Below are 19,632 nucleotides of genomic sequence, written 5' to 3' on the forward strand. Positions count from 1 at the left end.
GGAGAATGGGGAAAGGTTGGGAGATTTCACAGTGACGGAAGCAATATATGAGAGAGCTCGAATTTTACATTTCCAGTTACTGAATGTGAAAGAGTGTTAATAAACAGACACAAGAGTGGAATGAGTAAATTACTGGACTAGTAATCCAGAGGGATACAGGAATGTAGTGGTTATTTGTATTATTTTATTCATTCATGGGATGTGGGCTTCGCTGGCTGGGCCAGCATTTATTGTCCATCCCTAATTGCCCTTGAGAAGGTGGTGGTGAGCTGCCTTCTTAAACCACTGCAGTCCATGTGGTGTAGGTACACCCACAGTGCTGTTAGGGAGGGAGTTCCAGGATTGTGACCCAGCGACAGTGAAGGAACGGCGATATATTTCCAAGTCAGGATGGTGAGTGGCTTGGAAGGGAACTTCCAGGTGGTGGTGTTCCCATCTATCTGCTGCCCTTGTCCTTCTAGATGGTAGTGGTTGTGGGTTTGGAAGGTGCTGCCTAAAGAGCCTTGGTGAATTCCTGCAGTGCATCTTACAGACGGTACACACTGCTGCTACTGTGCGTCAGTGCTGGAGGAATGAATGTTTGTGAATGTGATGCCAATCATGCGGACTGCTTTGTTCTAGACAGTGTCCAGCTTCTCCAATGTTTTGGGAGCTGCACTCATCCAGGCACATGGGGAGTATTCCATCACATTCCTGACTTGTGCCTTGTAGATGGTGGACAGGCTTTGGGGAATCAGGAGGTGAGTTACTTGTCGCATGATCCCTACCCCCTGACCTGCTCTTGTAGCCACAGTATTTACATGGCTAGTCCAGTTCAGTTTCTGGTCAATGGTAACCCCAGGATGTTGATAGTGGGGGGTTCAATGATGGTAATACCATTGAATGTCAAGGGGTGATGGTTGGATTCTTTCTTGTTGGAAATGGTCATTGCCTGACACTTGTGTGGCACAAATGTTACTTGCCACTTGTCAGCCCAAGCCTGGATATTGTCCAGGTCTTGCTGCATTTGGAGATGGACTGCTTCAGTATCTGAGGAGTCGCAAATTGTGCTAAACATTGTGCAGTCATCAGCGAACATCCCCACTTCTGACCTTATGGAAGGAAGGTCATTGATGAAGCAGCTGAAGATGGTTGGGCCGAGGACACTACCCTGAGGAACTCCTGCAGTGATGTCCTGGAGCTGAGATGACAGACCTCCAACAACCACAACCATCTTCCTTTGTGCTAGGTATGACTCCAACCAGCGGAGAGTTTTCCCCCTGATTCCCATTGACTCCAGTTTTGCTAGGGCTCCTTGATGCCACACTTGGTCAAATGCTGCCTTGATGTCAAGGGCAGTCACTCTCACCTCACCTCGGGAGTTCAGCTCTTTTATCCATATTGGAACAAAGGCTGGAATGAGGTCAGGAGCTGAGTGACCCTGGCAGAACCCAAACTGAGTGTCAGCGAGCAGGTTATTGCTAAGCAAGTGCCATTTGATAGCACTGTTGATGACCCCTTCCATTTCGTTACTGATGATGGAGAGTTGACTGATGGGGCGGTAATTGGCCGGGTTGGATATGTCCTGCTTTTTGTGTACAGGACATAACTGGACAGTTTTCCACATAGCCGGGTAGATGCCAATGTTGTCAGTGTTGTTATATTATTGGACTAGTAATCCAGAGGGATACAGGAGTGTTGTGGTATCCATGATATGGACCGGTTCTGTGCTGACGGTGAGGTCGGCGCTGCTCTATCGAATGAAGGTCCAGCAGTGCAGCATCCATCAGATAACCAGGCTGTGAGTGATGTGTCCTCTCTCACAGGCCATTGCCATCCACTAATTATCTCCCCTTGCTTTCACAGGCACATCTGGGAATCAACTAACCAGTCCACAAACCAGGCCTCCAGTCAAGCCCCGAAGAAACCTCTCACAGAATCACAGAATCACACAGTGCAGAAGAGGCCCTTCGGCCCATCGAGTCTGCACCGACACGTGAGAAACACCTGACCTACCTACCTAATCCCATTTACCAGCACTTGGCCCATAGCCTTGAATGTTATGATGTGCCAAGTGCTCATCCAGGTACTTTTTAAAGGATGTGAGGCAAACCGCCTCCACCACCCTCCCAGGCAGTGCATTCCAGACCGTCACCACCCTCTGGGTAAAAAGGTTTTTCCTCACATCCCCCCTAAACCTCCTGCCCCTCACTTTGAACTTATGTCCCCTTGTGACTGACCCTTCAACTAAGGGGAACAGCTGCTCCCTATCCACCCTGTTCATGCCCCTCATAATCTTGTACACCTCGATCAGGTCGCCCCTCAGTCTTCTCTGCTCCAATGAAAACAACCCAAGTCTATCCAACCTCTCTTCATAACTTAAACGTTTCATCCCAGGCAACATCCTGGTGAATCTCCTCTGCACCCCCTCCAGTGCAATCACATCCTTCCTATAATGTGGTGACCAGAACTGCACACAGTACTCCAGCTGTGGCCTCACCAAGGTTCTATACAACTCCAACATGATCTCCCTACTTTTGTAATCTATGCCTCGATTGATAAAGGCAAGTGTTCGATATGCCTTTTTCACCACCCCACTAACATGCCCCTCCGCCTTCGGAGATCTATGGACACACACGCCAAGGTCCCTTTGTTCCTCAGAACTTCCTAGTGTCATGCTGTTCATTGACTACTTCCTTGTCAAATTACTCCTTCCAAAGTGTATCACCTCACACTTTTCAGTGTTAAATTCCATCTGCTACTTATCTGCCCATTTGACCATCCCATTTATATCTTCCTGTAGCCCAAGACAGTCAACCTCACTGTTAACCACCCGGCCAATCTTTGTGCCATCCGCAAACTTACTAATGCTACCCCCCACATAGTCATATATGTTGTTTATATAAATGACAAATAATAGGGGACCCTGCACAGACCCTTGTGGTAACCCACTGGACACTGGCTTCCAGTCACTAAAGCATCCTTCTGTCATCACCCTCCGTCTTCTACAACTAAGCCAATTTTGAATCCACCTTATCAAATTACCCTGTATCCCAAGTGCATTTGCCGCCTTTATAAGTCCCCCATGTGGGACTTTGTCAAAGCCTTTGCTGAAATCCATATAAACTACATCAACTGCACTACCCTCATCTACACACCTGGTCACCTCCACAAAAAATTCAATCAAATTTGTCAGGCATGACCTCCCTCTGACAAAGCCATGCTGACTATCCCTGATCAAACTTTGCCTCTCCAAGTGGAGATAGATTCTCTCCTTCAGAACTTTCTCCAATAGTTTCCCTACCACTGATGTGAGACTCACTGGCCTGTAGTTCCCTGACTTATCTCTACAACCCTTCCTAAATATCGAAACCACGTTAGCTGTTCTCCAGTCCTCTGGCACCTCTCCCGTGGCCAGAGAGGAATTAAAAATTTGGGTCAGAGCCCCTGAAATCTCCTCCCTTGCCTCCCTCAGCAGTCTGGGACACAAATCATCCAGACCTGGAGATTTGTCCACTTTTAAGCCTGCCAACACCTCCAATACCTTGTCACTCCCTATATCAATTTGCTTAAGAACCTCACAGTCTCTCTCCCCGAGTTCCATACCTTCATCCTCATTCTCTTGGGTGAAGACGGATGTGAAGTATTCATTCAACACTCTAGTGATGTCCTCTGGCTCCACCCATAGATTGCCCCCTTGGTCCCTTATGGGCCCTACTCTTTCCCTGGTTATCCTCTTCCCATTGATATTCTTATAGAAAATCTTTGGATTTTCCCTACTTTTACTAGCCAGAGCTTTCTGAAGGGGCATCTGGAGGCACCCTCCCTGAAGTCACAGTGCCCACCCATACACTCCACCAGCAGCATTCGCGACTCCTCAGGCAATGAAGCAGTCCATGTCCAAATGCAGCAAGACCTGGACAATATCTAGGCTTGGGCTGACAAGTGACAGGTAACATTCACACCACACAAGTGCCAGGGAATGACCTTTTCCATCAAGAGACCACCTAACCATCACCCCTTGATGTTCAATGGTATTACCATCACTGAATCCCCCACTATCAACATCCTGGGAGTTGCCATTGACCAGAAACTGAACTGGACTAACCATATAAAGACTGTGGCTACAAGAGCAGGTCAGAGACTGGGGATCCTGCAATGAGTAACTCACCTCCTGATTCACAAAAGCTTGTCCACCATCTACAAGGCACAAGTCAGGAGTGTGATGGAATACTCCCCACTTGCCTGGATGATTGCAGCTCCCACAACACTGAAGAAGCTTGACGCCATCCAGGACAAATCAGCTCCCTTCATTGGCACCATATCCACAAACATTCACTCCCTCCACCACCGACGCACAGTAGCAGCAGTGTGTGTACCATCTACAAGGTGCACTGCAGGAACTCACCAAGGCTCCTTTGGCAGCACCTTCCAAACCCACTACCACTACCATTTACAAGGACAAGGGCAGCAGATACATGGGAACACCACCACCTGGAAGTTCCCCTCCAAGTCACTCACCATCCTGACTTGGAAATATATCGCTGTTCCTTCACTGTCAATGGGCCAAAATCCTGGAACTCCCTCCCTAACAGCACTGTGGGTGTACCTACACCACATGGACTTCAGCAGTTCAAGAAGGCAGCTCACCACCACCCTCTCAAAGGCAACTAGGGATGGGCAATAAATGCTGTCCCAACCAGCGACGCCCACATCCCATGTATGAATAAAAATATTACAGGACTAGTGACCCAGAGAGATACAGGCGTGTAATGGTTATATTACTGGACTAGTCATCGAGGGGGATACAGGAGTGAAACGAAAACAAAAAGTGCTGGAAATACTCAGCAGGTCTGACAGCATCTGTGGAGAGTAAGACAGAGTTAACATTTTGAGTCCGTGTGACTCTCATATGCATTTGAAATGTTAACTCTGCCTTTTTCTCCACAGATGTTGTCAGATCTGCTGATTTTTTCTGGCATTTTTAGTTTTTGTTTCAGATTTCCAGCATCCACAGTATTTTGCCTTCAGGATACAGTAGTGTAGTGGTTATATTACAGGGCGAGTAATCCAGAGGGGTGCAGTAATGAAGTGGTTATATTACTGGATTAGTAATCCAGAGGGTTGCAGCAGCATAGTTGTATGTTACTTGACTAGTAATCCAGAGAGATACAGTAGTAGTGTTTATACTGCTGAAGCAGTATTCCAGATGTATACAATGGTGTAGAGGTCATATTACTGGGTTAGTAATCCGGATTAATACAGTAACATACTGGTTGTATGACTGAACTAGCAATCCAGAGGGATACAGGAGTGTAATGTATATCACTGGACTACTAATCCAGAGGGATACAGGAGTGTAATGTATATCACTGGACTACTAATCCAGAGGGATACAGGAGTGTAATGTATATCACTGGACTACTAATCCAGAGGGATACAGGAGTGTAATGTATATCACTGGACTACTAATCCAGAGGGATACAGGAGTGTAATGTATATCACTGGACTACTAATCCAGAGGGATACAGGAATGTAATGTATATCACTGGACTACTAATCCAGAGGGATACAGGAGGGAAATGTATATCACTGGACTACTAATCCAGAGGGATACAGGAGTGTAATGTATATCACTGGACTACTAATCCAGAGGGATACAGGAGTGTAGTCATTATATTACCGGGCCAGTAATCCAGGGGGATACAGTAGTGAAGTTCTGCACTGGGCTGTTGCTTTGGGAGCATTAGAGTGCCTAAGTTGGAGCTCGGTGATTGAGGGAGTTCAGTGAAACGGGGAAGGCAGTGTTCCTTTCTTTTTCTGCCTTTCCTCAGCCTCTAGTAGCTGGCTCTTTCTTTGTTACAGGGGTAGAAGCTGACTGAATATCATCGGAGTCCATAAAGCAGACAAGAGAGGAAGAACCGCGGGTTTACAGATAAAATCTGAACGTGACATCACAGGCATTCCATAAGTTGATTGGTTGGTTGGTATAGGTATTTACAGTCTCGGCATAGGAGAGATGATTGGTGACTAACAGGTGTTTTCTCATATTATACCATACTGTAGTAAACACTGTATATGAAATTTAAGGTAAGCAGCACAGCTCTGCCATGTGGAATGTTCATCCTGTGTGACGTGGGAAGTCGTGCAGGCACAAAGTGCCCTCGATGGCTACATCTGCAGGAACTGTCACCAGCTGCAGCAATTTGAACTCCGGGTTGTAGAACTCGAGTGGCGGCTGGAATTACTGCCGTGCATCTGCAAGGCTAAGGGTTACATGGATAACATGGTTAGAGAGGTGGTCACACCGCAGCTAAGAAATACACAGGCAGAGAGGGATTGGGTGACTGTTATGACCAAGCAGTTGGTAAAGCGGAGTTATTAAAAAAATCCCAGAGAGAAACTTTAAACAACTGTCATAACCTATAATTCTAAGTGGTATATTTGATATGCAGCTCTAAATTCAGGAATCAGACCACCAGTTCTCGAGGTTTTACATTAAACTAAATGAAACATTTTATTAATTTACATAGGTTAAAATATGTGTACACATGGCTACAAATTACTATTATCATAACGTTTAACAAATTCCCAAACTAATCTCCATTAAGACAACAGCAACCCATAGACTTAACCAAACACCAGGCAAAGCATTTTCACCTTACAAACTCAAAATGAGGCTCTTTTCACTTTAGTTCCTGTGCTGATAATCGGAGGTTTACAGCTGCTTTGATCTCACATTGTCTCTGCTCTACACACACAAAACTGCTGAAGTTATACCTAGCACAGCCCATTGAATGTAAATTATCATTGGATCACCAACCTCTGGACTAAACCTCTCTAACAATAAAACCCCTTTCATATTACCAAGTTTATTAGTAATATAAACATATTGCTTGGTCTCTGCTAGTTAGGTGATAGTTTTCACCCCATTTCTTGAATGCTCTATTCAAAAAATGCAAATACACTCTCTCCCTTACATATCAAAGCCAGTACACATCAAAGCACCCAGACTAGATGGCATTAATCCAGTTAAGACACACCCACAGACTAAACCTCTACGTTAAAAGAAAAATACTTCCCAATAATATTATATACATTAATAGCTTCATGACAGTGACCGCCAGAGTATCTAAGAGAAACAGGAAGGCAGCACAGGAATCACCTGAGGCTATCTCGCTCTCTAACCGCTTTTCCATTTTGGATCCTGGTGAGCGAGATGTTTCCTCAGAGGATTGGAGCAAGAGCCAAGTTTGTGGCACCACAGATGGCCCAGCTGCACAGGAGAGGAGAAAGAAGAGTGGAAGTGCTATAGTAGTAGGGGATATCAATAGCTCGGGAGCAGACAGGCATTTCTGTGGCTGTAGGCATGACTCCAGGATGGTATGTTGCCTCCCTGGTGCCAGGGTCAAGGATGTCACAGAGCGGCTGCAGGACATTCTTCTGGGGGAGGGTGAACAGCCAGAGGTCATGGTCCACATTGGGACCAATGACTTAGGCAGGAAAAAGGATGAGGTCCTGAAAGCAGATTTTAGGGAGTTAGAAAGGGAGTTAAAAAGCAGGACCTCAAGAGCAGTAATCTCAGGATTACTTCCAGTGCCACAGGCTAGTTAGTGTAACAATAGGAAGATTGAGCAATTCAACATGTGGCTGGAGAAATGGAGCAGGAGGGAGGGTTTTAGATTTCTGAGGCATTGGGACAGGTTCTGGGGCAGGTGGGACCTGTACAAGAAGGACTGGTCACACCTTAACAGGACTGGGACTAGTATCCTCATGGGTAGGTTTGCTAGTTCTGTAGGGGATGCTTTAAACTAGATTGGCAGGGGGATGGGAACCTGAGTGGAAATTCAGAGAGGAGAGGAGAGGCAGTGGGAAATAGAGAGGTATTAACTGAAAAGGAGGATATATCACAGAGTAGAATCAAGGTAAATAGAATACTTGGAGAGTTTGTAAAATTAGAGTAAGCAATAGTAAGTCATTAGGTGGGGTCAGAATAAGGGGGAAAGTGAAAAAGCCTAAGCCAGGGTTAACGTGCATGTATGTGTATGTACGGAGTGTGGTTAATAAGATTGGTGAACTGCAGGCACAGGTTGACAAATGGAATTATGTCATGCGAATTGGAATATTGATTAAAAGGTGGTTTTACAGTAATGGAGAGAGAGGGTGTTCCAGAGGGTCAAAGATGGAATCTCACTGGTTGGAGGTAAGGAATGAAAAAGGTGCAATAACATTGATTGGTGTAGCATATAGACCACCAATTAGCGGAAGTCCCCATTAGAATTATAATGGGGACTTCAGTTATCCAAATATAGATTGGGATAGGAATAGTGCAAAGGGACAAGAGGGGTGAGAGTTCCTGGAATGTGTTCCAGATAATTTTCTGCAGCAGTGTGTTTCCAGTCCAACAAGAGGGCAGGCACTGTTGGACCTGGTTCTGGGGAATGAGTTGGCCCAAGTGGATCAAATATCAGTGGGAGAGCCTCTGGGGGACAGTGACCATTGTATCATAAGGTTTAGGTTAATCATGGAAAAGGACAAGGAACAATCCAGAGCGGGGATAATTAACTGGGGGAAAGCCAACTTCAGTGGGATGAGAATGCATCTGAGTTGAGTGAGTTGGAATCAAATGTTGACAGAAAAGATGGTGACTGAGAAATGGGCAACCTTCAAAGAAAAGGTATTGCAGGCAATGACGAGGTATATTCCCTTGAAGAGGAAAGGTAGGACAAATAAACCCAGAGCACCCTGGGTGATGAGAGAGATATAGGTAAAGATGAAAAGGAACAAGTGCGCTTACAACAGATGTCAGGTAGAAAATATAATGGAGAAGCAGGCTGAATATAGAAGGACCAGAAACTAATAAGAAAAGCAAGGAGAGAGCATGAAAAGAAGCTGGCAGCAAACTTGATAGGGCATCCCAAGGTCTTCCATAAGCATGTAAACAATAAAAGGGTGGTGAAAGAAAGAGTAGGGCCCAATAGGGACAAAAATAGGGACTTGCATGTGGAGGCGGGGGAAATATCAGAGTTATTAAAAGAGCACTTAGCATCTGTCTTTACAAAGGAAAAAGTTGCGATCCAGGCTGTGGTGAGAAAAGGTTCATTAAGGGAAAATCATATTTAATGAGCTTGCTGGAGTTTTTTGAGGAGGTAACAGAGAAGGTTGATAAAGGAAACACTGTTGATGTGGTGTATATGGCTTTTCAAAAGGCATTTAATGCAGTGCCACACAACAGACTTGTGAGCAAAATTCTAGCTCAGGGAATAAAAGGGAAAGTAGACACTTGGATAAGAAATTAGTGACAGGAAACAGAGAGTAGTGGTTAATTAATATTTTTCAGATTGGAGGAAGGTTTATAGTGGAGTTTCCTGTGTTGGAACCTTTGTTCTTCCTGACATATATCAATCACCTCGACTGTGGTGTTCAGGGCACGATTTCAATATTTACAGACGACACAAAGATTGGAAACATTGCCAATTGTGATGAGAATAGTCTTGCACTTCAAAAAGATATAGACATGTTGGTAAATTGGGCAGACAAGTGGCAGATGATGTTCAATGCAGAGAAGTGTGAGGTTATTCATTTTGGCAGGAAGAATATGGAGAGATAATATAAAGCAAAGATAGAAACTCTAAAGGAGATGCAGGAACAGAGGGGCCTTGATGTATATGAACATAAGTCATTGAGGATGGCAGGGCATGTTGAGGGAGCAGTTAATAAAGCATATGGTATCCTAGGTTTTATTAATAGGCCATTGAGTACAAGAGTAAAGAGGTCTGTTGAACTTGTAGAAGACACTAGTTAGGCCTTATCGGGAGTAATGTGTCCACTTCTGGGCACCATACTTGAGGAAGGATGTAAAGGAATTGGAGAGAGTCCAGAGGAGATTCGCAAGAATAATTCCCAGGTTAAAGAACTGTAGCTATGAGGATAGATTGGAGAGTTGGGACTGTTTTCCTTGGAGAAAAGAAGGCTGAAAGGAGACTTGGTGGAGGTATTCCAGGTCCTGAGGGGTATGGACAGGGTAAATAGTGAGAAACTGTTCTGGCTCAAGAGAACATCAAGAACTAGAGGACACAGATTCAAAATAATTGGCAAAAGGAGAAAATGTGATGTGAGAAAAATTTTTTCCACCCAGAAGGTGGTTGAGTCTGGAACAAACCTCTTGAGAGAGTGGTGGAGGCAGATTTGATCGAGGTATTCAAAAGGGAATTGGATTGCTACCGGAGAAAATGTGCACGGTTGTGGGGGTAAGGTAGGGGAGTGGGACTAGGTAGAATGCTCTTTCAGAGAGCCAGTACAGACTCAATGGGGCGAATGACCTCCTTCTACACTGTAAAGGATTCTGTGATTCTGTGAAAAAGTATCTCTGTCTGTAAAGCACTTTGGGACATTCTGATTAATCTGTATTTCCTGATGACACCAGGACAATCCTGAATTGTTTGCAGCCCAAATCCAGGGACCATGTGTTGGAATATTGGGACTACAGGCTATAGCATTAACTCTGACTCCTGTCCCCTGCATCAATATTTCACCACTGCATCACTCCTCACACATATCACTGCTTCCAATTCACGGTCAAATTAATTCTGCATAATTAAAGCTCTGGAATTTCATCCAAAATATCTTTTCATGATGTTGTAGATCTCTGAATGAGATTTATTCTCTAAATGATCATTTCAGTTAAATACCATGGCGAGATTTCTGGATAACATTTCTTTCTAGGTCTCCAATGTACTTCGCATTAAGTTGAAGAGATTTGTGTATTTAGTGAAATGTTTGTGCAGTTTCACTGAAGGGGTTAGTGAGATGTGGGAATATCACATCGCTGTACCTGGTTCAGAAATTGGAGTTTGGAGATGAACTGAATTATTATACAGACGTTCCAATTCAATTGACCTTCAAAAGACACATTAGCTTGCTTATATAAAATTGTTCTAATCTTTAAAATCAATGTTAAATAGCTGGTAACGAATTAAAAAAACATCTTATCATTTGGAGATGGCAACTGTTCATTTTAGAACAGATCAATCAAAGTTCAGCAGTTTGGAAATCAAGTTATATTTTCCATTATCAGTGATGAATCATCTGGGTTTTTGTCTTTCAAACATTTATTCCTATCCTGTGTTTCAGTGGATTCCCAGGTTCTAGTGTGACACGTGTTTAAACACAGGCTGGTCACATCTCTCAGAAATGTCTCAAAGTTCCATGCACCCTATCTACAGTCACTGTGCTTCAGGGAAATGAGAAGTTTTCTCAACATATTTAAAGGTTTATTTACCAGTGTACGGAGAGTTGATTCAGGCACATCAATTAGGAGCTACAGAGTAAAATTCTCCTTCCTCTGTACAAGTTCACCGTGGCCTCACCCCTCCCTATCTCTGTAACCTCCTTCAGCCCCACAACCCCCCGAGATCTCTGCGCTCCGCCAATTCTGGCCTCTTGTCCATTCCCGATTTTAATCGCTCCACTATTGGCGGCTGTGCCTTCCGCTGGGCCCTAAGCCCTGGAATTCCCTCCATAAACATCCCCATCTTTCAACCTCTCTCTCCTCCATCATGGCATTCCTTAAAACCTCCCTCTTTGACCAAGCCCATGGTCACCTGTCCTAATATCTGCTCAGTGCCAATTTTGTTTCTGATAACGCTCCTGTGAAGCGCATTGGGATGTGGAAGATGCTATATAAATACAAGTTTTTGTTACACTGTCTCATCAAGCATTCTCAGGACAGGGAATCAAATTTAATCTCAACCCCAGCCCCAATCCCAACACTAACTGAAGCTGAACTCTAACCTCAGCAGAACCAGACATGCTGTCTGTGTAAAGTCAATATTTCTCTCCTTTGACTTCCCCGGATTCTGTAAATCCCCGGGCAGCTTGTGTGGAGAAGGGGTTTCCAAAATTTGTAACATTTCCATTGGAAACTTCAACTCTCCCAACCTTTGGGGAAAACCCGGAAAATGATGAGGATTTGATCTGAAGATTTGCTGCCAACAGATCTGTTCAATATTGTCCCATGAGTTTAATTTCTGCTGTGGTCAGATTGCTAATGCAGTGTTTCTTGTATTGAGGATGTGATGTGAGGGACTCGGAGTGCTCTGTGCTGTCAACACAAGGAAGGTTCTTCTCACAGGAACCCCCATGTAGTTGGAATTTCCTCCGCTGATGAATGTATAAGTGACAGAAAATGAAAATAGGTTAAATTAACTGGATAAAGGCAGAGGGGGACTGGGCATCTGCTGTTGGATGCGTCATAGTGAATAGTTTGATGAATCTTACCTCAGTTGTAATATTTAGATCGATTTATTCCAACTCCAGGAGCTGCTGTTGTGACTGGTTCAGTGATGAGTGAAGGGAAATCTTTTCCAGGACAAATATTAATGATTAATTGAGGAAGAATTGAACACTTGTCCCCTGTGATCCTAAGTAAACTGAGGCTCTGTCTCCCAACCTGTCCCCAGTGATCCCAGTTAGCAGTTAACAGTTAGCTTGCAGTTACAGTTAGTAATTAGGAAGGCAAATGGAATATTTCCATATGGGAAGGCAATGGTGTATTGGTATTGTTGATGGGCTAGAAATCCTGAGACCCAGGGTAATGCTCTGGGGACCTGGGTTCGAATCTGGCCATAGCAGATGGAGGAATTTGAATTTAATAAAAATCTGGAATTAAAAGTCTAATGATGACCATGAAACCATTGTCGATTGTTGTAAAAACCCATCTGGTTCACGAATCTGGTGAAAGGAAATCTTCCAACTTTACCCGGTCTGGCCTACATGTGACTCCAGGCTGCAATGTGGTTGACCCTCTGAAATGGTCTAGCAAGCCACTCACTTGTAACAAACCACTACAAAATCTCAAAAAAGGAATGAAACCAGAGGAACCATCCGGCATCAACCTAGACACCGGGAATAACAACATCAATCGCAACCTTGTCAACCCTGCAGTGTCCTCCTTACTGGGAGTGAGTCCCAATATTGGGAGAGCTGTCTCACAGACTAGTCAAGCAACAGCCTGACATAGTCATCCTCACGGAATCATACCTTACAGATAATGTCCCAGACACAACCATCACCATCCCTGGGTATGTCCTGTCCCACCGGCAGGACAGGCCCAGCGGAGGTGGTGGCACAGTGGTATACAGTTGGGTGGGTGTTGCTCTAGGAGTCCTCTACATCGACTCCGGACCCCATCAGCATCAGGTCAAACATGGGCAAGGAAACCTCCTGCTGATTACCACGTACCGCCCTCCCTCAGCTGATGAATCAGTGCTCCTCCATGTCGAACACCACTTGGAGGAAGCACTGAGAGTGGAAAGGGCGCAGAATGTACTCTGGGTGGGGGACTTCAATGTCCATCACCAAGAGTGGCTCAGTAGCACCACTACTGACCGAGCTGGCTGAGTCCTAAAGGACATAGCTGCTAGACTGTGTCTGCAGGTGGTGAGGGAACCAACAAGAGGGAAAAACATACTTGGCCTCATCCTCACCAACCTGCCTGCTGCAGATGTACCTGTCCATGACAGTATCGGTAGGAGTGACCACCGCACAGTCCTTGTGGAACAAAGCCCGACTTCACATTGAGGATACCCGCCATCGTGTTGTGTGGCACTACCACTGTGCTAAATAGGATAGATTTTGAAAAGCAAATCAAGACTGGGCATCCATGAGGTGCTGTGGACCATCAGCAGAAGCAGAATTGTACTCAAACACAATCTGTAACCTCATGCCCGGCATATCCCCCACTCTACCATTACCATCAAGCCAGGGGATTAACCCTGGTTCAATGAAGAGTGCAGGAAGTTGTGCCAGGAGCAGCACCAGGCATACCTAAAAATGAGGTGTCAACCTGGTGAAGCTATAACACAGGACTACTTACATGGCAAACAGCATAAGCAGCAAGTGATCAACGGAGCTAAGCGATCCCACAACCAATAGGTCAGATCTAAGCTCTGCAGTCCTGTCACATCCAGTCATGAATGGTGGTGGACAATTAAATAACTCATTGGAGGAGGAGGCTGCACAAATATCCCCATCCTCAATGATAGAGGAGCCCAGCACATCAGTGCAAGAGATAAGGCTGAAGCATTTGCAACAATCTTCAGCCAAAAGTGCCAAGTGGATGATCCACCTCGGCCTCCTCCGGGGGTCCCCAGCATCACAGATGCCAGTCTTCAGCCAATTCGATTCACTCCATGTGATATCAAGAAATGGCTGACGGCACTGGATACTGCAAAGGCTATGGGCTCTGACAATATTCCAGCAATAGCACTGAAGACTTGTGCTCCAGAACTTGCCGCGTCCCTAGCCAAGCTGTTCCAGTACAGCTACAACACTGGCATCTACCCAGCTATGTGGAAAATTACCCAGGTATGTCCTGTACACAAAAAGCAGGACAAATCCAACCCAGCCAATTACCACCCCATCAGTCTACTCTCCATTATCAGTAAAGTAATGGAAGGGGTCATCAACAGTGCTATCAAATGGCACTTGCTTAGCAATAACCTGTTCACTGATGCCCAGTTTGGGTCCCGCCAGGGCCACTCAGCTCTTGACCTCATTACAGCCTTGGTTCAAACATGGATAAAAGAGTTGAACTCCCAAGGTGAGGTGAGAGTGACTGCCCTTGACATTGGGGCAGCATTTGCCGGAGTGTGGCATCAAGGAGGCCTAGCAAAACTGGAGTCAATGGGAATCAGGGGGAAAATTCTCCGCTGGTTGGAGTCATACCTAGCACAAAGGAAGATGGTTGTGGTTGTTTGAGGTCAGTTACCTCAGCTCAAGGACATCACTGCAGGAGTTCCTCAGGGTAATGTCCTCAGCCCAACCATCTTCAGCTGCTTCATCAATGACCTTCCTTCCTTCATAAGGTCAGAAGTGGGGATGTTTGCTGATGATTGCACAATGTTCAGCACCATTCACAACTCCTCAGATACTGAAGCAGCCCATGTCCAAATGCAGCAAGACCCGGACAATATCCAGGCTTGGGCTGACTAGTGAAAAGTAACATTCATGCCACACAAGTGTCAGGCAATGACCATCTCCAACAAGAGGGAGCCTAAACATTGCTCCTTGATGTTCAATGGCATTACCATCACTGAATCCCCCACTAACAACATCCTGGGGGTTACCATTGACCAGAAACTGAACTGGACTAGCCATATAAATACTGTGGCTACAAGAGCAGGTCAGAGGCTAGGAATCCTGCAGCGAGTAACTCACCTCCTGACCCCCCAAAGCCTGTCCACCATCTACAAGCACAAGTCAGGAGTGTGATGGAATACTCCCCACTTGCCTGGATGAGTGCAGCTCCCACAACACTCAAGATGCTGGAAACTGCCCAGGACAAAGCAGCCCGCTTGATTGGCACCACATTCAGAAACATTCACTCCCTCCACCACTGACACACAGTAGCAGCAGTGTGTACCATCTACAAGATGCACTGCAGCAACTTACCAAGGCTCCTTCGGCAGCACCTTCCAAACTCATGACCTCTACAACCTAGAAAGACAGTCACAGAATCACAGAATCACACAGTGCAGAAGAGGCCCTTCAGCCCATCGAGTCTGCACCGACATGTGGGAAACACCTGACCTACCTACCTAACCCCATTTACCAGCACTTGGCCCATAGCCTTGAATGTTATGATGTGCCAAGTGCTCATTCAGGTACTTTTTAAAGGATGTGAGGCAACCCGCCTCCACCACCCTCCCAGGCAGTGCATTCCAGACCCTCACCACCCTCTGGGTAAAAAAGCTTTTCCTCACCTCCCCCCCTAAACCTCCTGCCCCTCACCTTGAACTTGTGTCCCCTTGATACTGACCCTTCAACTAAGGGGAACAGCTGCTCCCTATCCATCCTGTCCATGCCCCTCATAATCGTGTACACCTCGATCAGGTCGCCCCTCAGTCTTCTCTGCTCCAAAGAAAACAACCCAAGTCTATCCAACCTCTCTTCATATCTTAAATGTTTCACCCCAGGCAACATCCTGGTGAATCTCCTTTGCACCCCCTCCAGCAATCACATCCTTCCTATAATGTGGTGACCAGAACTGCACACAATACTCCAGCTGTGGCCTCACCAAGGTTCTATACAACTCCAACATGATCTCCCTACTTTTGTAATCTATGCCTCGATTGATAAAGGCAAGTGTCCCATATGCCTTTTTCACCACCCCACTATCATGCCCCTCTGCTTTCAGAGATCTATGGACACACACGCCAAGGTCGCTTTGTTCCTCAGAACTTCCTAGTGTCATGCCGTTCATTGAATATTTCCTTGTCAAATTACTCCTTCCAAAGTGTATCACCTCACACTTTTCAGGGTTAAATTCCATCTGCCACTTATCTGCCCATTTGACCATCCCGTTTATATCTTCCTGTAGCCCAAGACAGTCAACCTCAATGTTAACCACCCGGCCAATCTTTGTGTCATCCGCAATTTACTAATCCTACCGCCCACATAGTCATCTATGTCGTTTATATAAATGACGAATAATAGGGGACCCAGCACAGATCCCTGTGGTACACCACTGGACACTGGCTTCCAGTACTAAAGCATCCTTCTGTCATCACCCTCTGCCTCCTACACCTAAGCCAATTTTTAATCCACCTTATCAAATTACCCTGTATCCCAAGTGCATTTGCCTCCTTTATAAATCTCCCATGTGGGACCTTGTCAAAGGCTTTGCTAAAATCCATATAAACTACATCAACTGCACTACCCTCATCTACACACCTGGTCACCTCCTCAAAAAATTCAATCAAATTTGTTAGGCATGACCTCCCTCTGATAAATCCATGCTGCCTATCCCTGATCAAACCTTGCCTCTCCAAGTGGAGATAGATTCTCTCCTTCAGAATTTTCTGCAATAGTTTCCCTACCACTGACATGAAACTCACTGGTCTGTAGTTCCCTGGCTTACCTCTACAACCCTCCTTAAATAGAACACATTAGCTGTTCTCCAGTCCTTTGGCACCTCTCCCGTGGCCAGAGAGGAGTTAAAAATTTGGGTCAGAGTCCCTGCGATCTCCTCCCTTGCCTGCCTCAGCAGTCTGGGACACAAATCATCTGGACCTGGAGGTTTGTCCACTTTTAAGCCTGCCAACACCTCCAATACCTTGTCACTCCCTGAATCAATTTGCTCAAGAACCTCACAGTCCCTCTCCCCGAGTTCCATACCTTCATCCTCATTCTCTTGGGTGAAGACGGAAGTGAAGTATTCATTCAACACTCTAGTGATGTCCTCTGGCTCCACCCATAGATTGCCCCCTTGGTCCCTTATGGGCTCTACTCTTTCCCTGGTTATCCTCTTCCCATTGATATACTTATAGAATATCTTGGGATTTTCCCTACTTTTACCAGCCAGAGCTTTCTCATATCCCCTCTTTGCTCTCCTAATTGCTTTCTTAAGCTCCACCCTGCACTTTCTGTACTCCACTAATGCCTCTGCTGATTTGCTTCCCTTGTACCTGCTAAAAGCTTCTCTTTTCCTTCTCATCGTATCCTGAATATCTCTGGTCATCCATGGTTCTCTGGGCTTGTTACTCCTTCCTATCACCCTAGAGGGAACATGTTGAGCCTGTTCCCTCCCCATTTCATTTTTGAACACCCCCCACTGTTCCTCTGTAGATTTCCCCACAAGTAACTGTTCCCAGTCTACCTTGGCCAGATCCTGCCTTATTTTACTAAAATCCACCCTCCCCCAATCCAAAACATTTTTTTGCAACTTGTCGATTTCTTTGTCCATAACAAACTTAAACTGTACCATGTTGTGGTCGCTATCACTAAAATGCTCCCCCACCAACACCTCAGCCACCTGTCCGGCTTCATTCCCCAGGATTAGGTCCAGCAATGCACCGTCCCTTGTTGGACCCTCTACATATTGACCTAAAAAGTTCTCCTGTCCACATTTCAAGAAATCCACTCCATCCAAGCCCTTAACACGATGTCTATCCCAATTCATGTTGGGAAAGTTGAAATCACCGAATATAATTACCCTATTGTTATTGTATCCGGTGGGATTTTCCCATCCTGCCCACCGCCCGGATCGAGTGGTCCCACCGACAGTCGATGGGCTTCTGGCTGCGCTGCCGAATCTCAAACAGCGGCCCTCCCACCACCGGGCCGGAAAATCCCGGCCAGCTTGTAAGCGCCTGGTTAACCTGCACGAGCGGCAAGTCTTTGAAGGAGGCAGCAGGAGTCGATAAGGCTGTTAAATAACTGACGGGATCCTGGACTCTGCTGAATCTTTACAAATCACTGCTCAGGGCCCCAGCTGGTGGATTGGGTCTAATTCTAGGCTCCGAGCTTTGCGAATGGTGTCAAGGCCTTGGAGAGGGTGCAGAGGAGATTTACCAGAATGGGGGCAGGGACGAGGGATTCCAGTTATGTGGGGAGATTGATGGGGATTGTTCTCCTCTGACTGGACAGATCGAGACAGTCGGTAGGTGACAGATATCAACCTTTAAATTCCTGGCGGTGTGTCGATTTTATCTGTCAAACAATGATGTGTGGCCTTAGTGAAGGAGCCTCTGAAGGATGGAAACAATCCATTCTGACGAGCAGAAATCAGGACATTGATGTGAAAAATAAACAGCCCAATACGTACCTGTGACATTTAAATATTCATCTCTTCTCATGGGCACTGCTGTGATAGAAAGAAAAACTTTACATTTCTATAATGCCTCAGGTCACAAAACACTTCACAGACAATGAAGTGGCCTTGAAGTGGAATCACTGCTGTAATGAAGGAACCTTGTCAGCCAATATGTACACAGCAAGATCCCACAGTCAGCAATGACCAGATAATCTGTTATCAGGATGTTGGTTGTAAGATAAATGTTGATCCATAACATCAGGGAGAACAAGCCTCCTCTACATTTAAACAGTGACCCTGTGATCTTTTACATCCACCTGAGAGGGCAAACAGGGCCTCAGTTTAACATCTTAACTGAAAGATTGCCCCTCTGACAGTGCAGCTTCCCCTCAGTACTGATCCTCTGAGAGTGCAGCTCCCCCTCAGTACTGACCCTCTGACAGTGCAGCACTCCCTCGGTACTGACCCTCTGACAGTGCAGCACTCCCTCAGTACTGACCCTCTGACAGTGCAGCACTCCCTCAGTACTGACCCTCTGACAGTGCAGCACTCCCTCAGTACTGATCCTCTGACAGTGCAGCACTCCCTCAGTACTGACCCTCTGACAGTGCAGCACTCCCTCAGTACTGACCCTCTGACAGTGTAGCACGCCCTCAGTACTGACCCTCTGACAGTGCAGCACTCCCTCAGTACTGACCCTCTGACAGTGTAGCACGCCCTCAGTACTGACCCTCTGACAGTGCAGCACTCCCTCAGTACTGACCCTCTGACAGTGTAGCACGCCCTCAGTACTGACCCTCTGACAGTGCAGCACTCCCTCAGTACTGACCCTCTGACAGTGCAGCACTCCCTCAGTACTGACCCTCTGACAGTGCAGCACTCCCTCAGTACTGACCCTCTGACAGTGCAGCACTCCCTCAGTGTTGGTGTGAAGTGAAGTATAATCCTAATCCTTTTTGGGGCTACTCCAGATCCGGGACACTCCCTCATAATTACCCACTCTTCAGTTCATAATAGTCACTTCCCACAGTCACTGGTTTTTGGATTTGAGCAAGTGA

Source organism: Cetorhinus maximus, chromosome 17 (assembly GCF_964194155.1).
Source record: "Cetorhinus maximus chromosome 17, sCetMax3.hap1.1, whole genome shotgun sequence".
Taxonomy (NCBI): domain Eukaryota; kingdom Metazoa; phylum Chordata; class Chondrichthyes; order Lamniformes; family Cetorhinidae; genus Cetorhinus; species Cetorhinus maximus.